This window comes from Coregonus lavaretus, assembly GCF_964263955.1.
Source record: "Coregonus lavaretus genome assembly, chromosome: 12".
NCBI lineage: Eukaryota > Metazoa > Chordata > Actinopteri > Salmoniformes > Salmonidae > Coregonus > Coregonus lavaretus.
The window spans coordinates 35,660,501-35,666,956 of NC_139999.1; the positions used below are offsets into that span (position 1 = coordinate 35,660,501).

General features: G+C 45.0%; 2 long non-coding RNA genes across 2 annotated transcripts; both read right to left on the reverse strand.

The window, feature by feature from the left end:
- Window positions 1-1,487: 1,487 nt before the first annotated feature.
- LOC311138011 lies at window positions 1,488-2,266 on the reverse strand. Its single transcript, XR_014614004.1, has 4 exons — window positions 2,140-2,266; window positions 1,993-2,055; window positions 1,852-1,917; window positions 1,488-1,728 (listed from the first exon to the last, which is right to left on the reverse strand). It is a non-coding gene; the product is annotated as an uncharacterized lncRNA (long non-coding RNA).
- A 1,983-nt stretch (window positions 2,267-4,249) lies between these two features.
- Window positions 4,250-5,059, reverse strand: LOC311138044. Its single transcript, XR_014614007.1, has 3 exons — window positions 5,004-5,059; window positions 4,449-4,467; window positions 4,250-4,296 (listed from the first exon to the last, which is right to left on the reverse strand). It is a non-coding gene; the product is annotated as an uncharacterized lncRNA (long non-coding RNA).
- Window positions 5,060-6,456: the final 1,397 nt, after the last annotated feature.

The following is a 6,456-nucleotide window of genomic DNA, read 5'->3' on the forward strand; positions in this document are numbered from 1 at the left end:
CCAAAATAAGTCTACCTGGAACCAAAAAGGGTTCTACTCGGAACCAAAAAGGTTTCTCCTATGGAGACAGCCGAAAAACCCTTTTGGAACCTTTTTTTCTAAGAGTGTACCTTAACATTAATCCCGACCACCACCCTTCTGATTCCATTCTCAGTAACAGGAAAAACAATTCCATGCTATTCCAATAATCTTTAGGAGCAAAACTGGTACACAGTCTTTGTAACAGAAGGGTTTTGTATTTAGTCCCTCTTCCTTTTATTTCAATTATCTGTGCCTTCTTGTCTATGTCCTCCCATAGTCTTCTGACCTGAATGTTGACATGGATTATTTGTTGTAGTCTGCACATTACACTCTAGAATGGCCAGTAGATTTCCCCACTTCTCTTTCTACGAGTTGTCGTTTTTAAGACTGTGTAATAATAAGTTGGGTCAGCTGCGTTACCTCCATCTCAGCAGTGCTCCAAGATTAGATAATGATGACATTTGGGTAGCTACTGCTATTAGTTTCATGATGACATTCGGGTAGCTACTGCTATTAGTTTCATGATGACATTAGGGTAGCTACTGCTATTAGTTTCATGATGACATTCGGGTAGCTCCTGCTATTAGTTTCATGATGACATTCGGGTAGCTACTGCTATTAGTTTCATGATGACATTCGGGTAGCTACTGCTATTAGTTTCATGATGACATTAGAGTAGCTACTGCTATTAGTTTCATGATGACATTCGGGTAGCTACTGCTATTAGTTTCATGATGACATTAGGGTAGCTACTGCTATTAGTTTCATGATGACATTAGGGTAGCTAGCGTAGAATCCCGTATTATCGGCATATTCAACAGCGTTTAAGAAATATATTACCTTCAACAGTGTTATCTTGTGATCAAGCCTTCAATGTTTTGTGATTATTGGTGTTGTAAAAATGTTAGCTAACGGTTTAGCAATTAGCAAGTTTGACATTTCATTTGAAATATTACTGTTATCTGCTTTTGATAAGCGGTTTAGCAAAAAAATACGTCCCGTATTATCTGTATACGGCCCCCAGTTATTGGGCACCTTACTATTTTGTTCAATTACAAGATATATCCGTTTAATTTTGTTGAAAAAAGAGACACCAACCCCGTACCCGAAGTGTTTACTAGATAGTTGACTAGTTGGCTAGTCTTCCGGTAAAAAAAAATGATTTGCCTGTCAACTTTTCATTGCGTAGCCCGGTGCGCCCTCTTGTGGACTCTTAAAAAATGGATCTTCACCAACATTTTCAGTGTTGTAACCAAATGAAATATGAGTATTAATAATTTACATCAAATACACTTTAATTTCAGTTATGTGCATTAACATAAAACAATGAAAACACTGTTGGAGTTTGTGTTGCAGAGGTGCACTTGGAAAGTAAAGGAAGAAATACACAAGATGGGTTCAATAATATTCAACAATATATATTATAATATTACAATATTTTAGACTTATTTTTTTTAACAAATAAATAATTTCATATGAACACAAACAAAACAAACAATTAAATCTCGACCTCCATCCCTATATTGTCACAAAAATCACAATAAAAATCCAGCTCCACCGCTACCTCTTGATCCCACTGCACACACCTGCAGTGGAACCAGTGCTGGCAAAAGTCACAGCACACCCATGGCACCTCGGATCTACACTCCTGAGAGGAGCTTGCAGGCGGATCACGCTCCCCGCAGCGAGCACAGCAGGTGGTGTCTTCTTTTATAAAAAATAAAATAATAATACAAATTGATTAATATGGTTTTGCAAAATGTAGAAGTTTTTCAACAACAATAGTAATTGATACAACTGAGAGAGCGAGAAAAACAGATTATGAAGTACCTGAGAGTGGTGCCATGGGTGGTGTGACAGATGTGACCGGTGTAGCTTTTCTCTTCCTTTTCTGTGCTGCAGTTTGAGAAAAAGTAGTGTTAGACAGAGCATGTTGCATGAAAACCCTTTTCAACTTTTTTACATCAATACCTCTGGAGGAAGCTGCAGAGGTTTTGGAGGAGGCGGAGATGACTTGAGGGCTGGTGCTATGTACTGTAGATATATATATATTTTTTTTACATTGCTGTTTTATAAAACAGATAACAGTCATTTTTTCGTAATTTAACATGTGTTTACCTGTGGAGGTGGTGGTATTCAAATTGCAGGGGGCAGGGACACCAGACGAGGCTGCTATGGTGGTGTGACCAGGGGAGACGGAGGAGGCAGTTGGTCCAGAGGAGGCCGTGTTGGTGGTGACAGACATGGGGGGGTGGTGTGCATTGGGGTGGTGGTGGACAAAACCGCCGACGATGGCTTGGAGGAGCTGGTGTTTGGAATGGTGGGGTTGAGGGGCCGACGATAGTGTGGCCGGCAGAGTAGGCATGTGGCCTTCTTCTGCAGCTGGGGACTCCGGCGGCTCCTACAGGTGTTGCACACTGGGAGGCACTGGCAGTGGTGATGCAGCTGTCAGGAGTGGTTCCAGCAGGGGGTCCAGCAGAGGCGATGGCGTCAATGGTCTCATCCATGGCAGCCCTCTCCTGTGCCCTCTGTGTTCTGAGGGCTGCCCGATGCTCTTTCTCCTCTGCCCCGGCCCCGGCCCTCTCCTTCTCACCCCTCTCCTGCCACTGGCGCGTGTATTCCTCCCCGGTGAGGCATGTGGCGACCACAGGGAGTCTTCTGTATCGGTCCAGCCGATACTTCAGGACAGTAAGGATGTGCCCCAGGTCCTTCGCTATCAGCCCCCCCTCTATTAGGGGTTGCTCTTCTAGAGCTAGGGATAGGACTGGAGCAGCGGCTGGGGCAGGGGCTGAGGGTCCTCCTGTGGTCGCTGGGGAGGAGGTGCTGATGGATGGCACAGTGCTGCTGGTTCCAGTAGAGGCGGTGTTGGGACCCGGTAGGGTCCGAGACGGCATTAAACGGGACCCTTCAATGGCTGAAGGGTCAAAAGGGAAGAGGCCACACTTCTTAAACCCTTCCACCACATAGCGCATGTCCTTGCATCGCTGGTACGGGTAGCGGAATACTCTGGCAAATTCTGATTTGTTTACCATGTAGGAGTGGTCAAAATGGCTAAGGTCTCCAGCTACCTTGGAGAACTCAGCCTTTAAAGGGCCAAAGTATGCCACGTCCAGTGGCTGCAGGACATGGGTGCAGTGTGGTGGAAGACAAAGAAGTATAACCCCTTCCCTTAGTGCCACCGCGAGCACTTCCGGGTCCATGTGGCTCTTGTGCCCATCGAAGAGGAGAAGGAGAGGGCGCTCTTTCACTGCATACTTAATGAAGTGCTGAAACCACTTCCTGAACAGATCCCCGTCAATGTAGCCACTGCTTGACCGTCCATACAAGGCTTGGGGGGGGCCTCCCAGTGTGTAGTGGCCACCGGGGAAACACTTGGGGTAGATGATAAACGGGGGGACGTCCTCCCCAGTTGCGTTGAAGCAGGCCAGCACTGATGTGCTCCTTGGTCCCCGGAGCCTGCTGGTACACGTGTTTTGCGCCCCGGGGAGCCAGCACTTTGTGCCTGCTCTGGTCGCTACGAAACCCAGACTCATCGCAGTTATAGATTTGTCTGGGTTTCTCCCTCAACCCACTCTCCTCCAAGTGCTTCTCATAAGAAGTGAAGAAGGTGTCCATCGTCGGACGTGTGGCACACTCAGCTCTCCCCCTATCCAGGGTGTCCGGCCTCCTCATGCTTAGGTTCTTGTGCCTCCTCCTGAACATTTTCCACCACCTCTTCCCCAGTGGTGGGATTGTTTCCCCTGGGTGCCGAAACCTACAATAGAATATAATATATAATTGTCCATCCAGGATGAAAATGTTTGTTTTGGCATCACCATACACATCCACATTTACATCACACACATTGAGAACAGTCAGTCCACCAATCTACATACATAAACACATAGAACACCAAATACCTGCGTATTTTGTCGGCGTATTTCATCAGCCTCTGTCTGGTGAAGGGGAACCCATGGCTGGCGCAGTAGATACAGTACTGCACCAGAGACTTTTCATCCTCTGGTGCAAGCAATGTGGGTGGTCCACTGCGACAACCATGGGTCACCCGGCCGCTCAGCCTGTCCGCCAGGGTCTGCCGAGGTACATCATGCACCTTGGTAGATAAGAAAAGAAAACTGTTACTAGCAGATAAAATTCACATACACATGGTAATCTCCTAAAAACAAAAGATGCCTAACCTTGGCAGCCTGGCGGATAGCCATCCCTGCCCCGCAGTCCTCCATGGCATGGAACATGTCCACCTCACTCCACTGCTTCCTCTTGACTTTCTCCATGCTGCAGTGGTAAATACATGTAGCTAAATAACTTGGCATACTATACACATTTTAGAAAGATAACTCAATCTGAATATGTATAAACATTTACATTTCAAAGCTAAGGCATTGAAAGGTGATGAAAGTTTTCACAATAACTGAAAGTGTACCCACGTTTTTTGTTTGATGTTATCTGTAATGAAAATTAGTGTCCCAATTAGTGTAATATTGATGCATACATTGTACCATTTAACTAAATACTGCCTCTATGTAGCTGTTGTAAGATGAAACATAGCCAACAGTGATAGGTGTGGAAAAGTTCATGGTTCAAAGTTCCAAATACATTTTTGCAGATTGTGCAAAACGCCTCCGTCAGAGGACTCCAATTTTGATACGGTAAAGCTAGACAACATGCAGCTGTTTTCGTGATATGTATTATCTAACACTTACAATTTCTTTCCTTTTTGCTTACTTAGCAGTTCTATCAACATTTAGCAACTAAGATGGCAACATTAGAAAATCCGTTAGCTATATTTCAGAGGTAAAAAGTTGGATATTAAATTAGGTGTGGTCTGTCGCGCAGTCGAATTTTACAATATGCAGCGTGTTCCACAAAATGTGTACATATAACTTTTTTGAAAACTCTCAAAACCTAACTTAACTTACATAAATTGCACTGAAAATCGGTGGTCAGCTAGCTAAAAGGGTGTCGTTAGTCACAAAACTTACCGTTATTTTTCAGTCCATTTAAATGTTGAGCTCGAGGTGATTCAGTCCTCCAACCGCTAGAGAGTGTCCGAGGGTAGGGGGTGTCTGATGTTTGGGGAAAATTAGCTACTGCTATTAGTTTCATGATGACATTTGGGTAGCTACTGCTATTAGTTTCATGATGACATTTGGGTAGCTACTGCTATTAGTTTCATGATGACATTTGGGTAGCTACTGCTATTAGTTTCATGTGCACAGGGTTCTGTGTGTGTGATGTTATGTCAGCTTGCAGTGGGAACACTGGGTTGAGCCTCGCATGGTTCACAGGTGAACCTTGCAACGCATGAAGCACAATAGATTTATCATGCAATGCACTTTCTGCTGCGTAACCACACACACACACACTTGGTAGAGGCGTTGTTGGAACTCCACCCTTTGTCTCCAGTGGAGGAGATGCCATTCAGATCTGGTCTACCAATCAGTGTAGTCCAAGCCCCTGCCTCTTCCTCCATGCCCACCACTCGTCCTGCTATGTATCACAGTAAGGAGAACCCCCACCAGCCACCCCCATATCAGCACAGTGCACAATTACTGCCAAACGGTATACAGGCAGGTGGAAAGCTACCTCCAAACCCTCCTATTGTCATCCTCAACATGGAATGTTCTGGGGGGAAAAACATGCACAACCAGTGGTAATGTTAACACGCCTCTGGGAAGACACAGTAACCATCAATTCGCTGTGTGTGACACAAAGATCCTACCCATACTGAGAAATGTCTGGAAACCTACAACCTGTGTGGAAACCATTGGCATGTGTCGTTAATTGCGGTGTTAATCTTGAGGCTCAAATCACGGTTGTGTAGGTTGTAAGCTGTGTGTGGGTTGATTTGATTTGGGAATAATGATACAGTAAAGCATTTCAAGAATGAGCATTGAAAATTCTATTATGTGAATTTTGAGTGATTGGTTGAGTTATAGGTCTCTGGATTGATGTATCCATCGGTAATTAGGTCGGAATGTCAGTGTTGGTAGAGGTCATGATTAGAATCCATAGGGTCAAGGTTATTAAGAAGGTATCAGATGAAGGTGGAGTAGGGGATATAAATGAGGGAAGGTGGTGGGGATATAGGAGAGAGGAGGATGAGGGAGATATTTGATGGGGTTGTACATAAAATAAAGAATAAATCAACCCGGGGTGACAAGGAGAGATGTAGAGGAGGGGAGTGAGAAGATAGGGTGTAGGAAAAATGGTGATTGACAGCAAGCGGCTAGCCCGGGGGGACGACGACGACGACAGGAGCAGTAGAACCATAGTGATGGAGTGGATTAATGCTAAAGAGAAAATAAGTGTGTGTGAGAGAGATTGGGGGGGGGGGGGGCGGCAAGGGACTGAATGACGACAAAGAAAAGGAGGTGAGGAAAACCAAGGACAGAGAAAGCTAGTGAGAGATGTAAATGGGTTAGAGGGTGAGGT